Source organism: Triticum aestivum, chromosome 7B, assembly GCF_018294505.1.
Source record: "Triticum aestivum cultivar Chinese Spring chromosome 7B, IWGSC CS RefSeq v2.1, whole genome shotgun sequence".
In the NCBI taxonomy this organism is placed as follows: domain Eukaryota; kingdom Viridiplantae; phylum Streptophyta; class Magnoliopsida; order Poales; family Poaceae; genus Triticum; species Triticum aestivum.
In genome coordinates this window covers 678,822,594-678,823,578 of record NC_057813.1, presented here as the reverse complement: position 1 = coordinate 678,823,578, position 985 = coordinate 678,822,594, and positions in this window count along the sequence as shown.

Below are 985 nucleotides of genomic sequence, written 5' to 3'. Positions count from 1 at the left end.
CATTTCAAATGTTTTCAATTTCATGGTCTTATTGCTCAAAATAATCAGTAAATGCATGGAAAATAACAAATGAAATCAGAAAGGGTTGAAAATTGATGATGTGGCTTTGAATGGTGCATTTCAAACACAGAAAAACTATGGAGTTCAAATAATTTCAAAAAATATGAAATCCCTTTGTAAGAGACGAGTTTCTTGATGAAACCCTGATACTTCGAAAGAGATTGTCCCTTTTGTACACGAAGTGCATCCAGTTTTTGCCGTAACCCTCTCTACTTTCTTGCACATGCTATGTGGGTGAAATGATGATACCATGCCAACTTTCAACCTTTTCAGAGTTTATTTCAAATGCTTTTCAATTTCATGGTCTTATAGCTCAAAATAATCAGTAAATGCATGAAAAATAACAAATGAAGTCAGAAAGGGTTGAAAATTGATGATGTGGCTTTGAATGGAGCATTTTGAACATAGAAAAACTATGGAGTTCAATAAGTTCGAAAAAATTGAAATCCCTTTGTAATAGACGAGTTTCGTGATGAAACCCTGATACTTCGAAAGAGATTGTCCGTTTTGTACACGAAGTGCATCTAGTTTTTGACGTAACCCTCTCTACTTTCTTACACATGCTATGTGGGTGAAATGATGAGACCATGCCAAGTTTCAACCTTTCCAGAGTTCATTTCAAATGCTTTTCAATTTCATGGTCTTATAGCTCAAAATAATCAGCAAATGCATGAAAAATAACAAATGAAGTTAGAAAGGGTTGAAAATTGATGATGTGGCTTTGAATGGTGCATTTTGAACACAGAAAAACTATGGAGTTCAAATAAGTTCAAAAAAAATGAAATCCCTTTGTAACAGATGAGTTTCAGTATGAAACCCTCATACTTCGAAAGAGATTGTCCGTTTTGTACACGAAGGGAATCCAGTTTTTGCCGTAACCCTCTCTACTTTCTTGCACATGCTATGTGGGTGAAATGATGATACC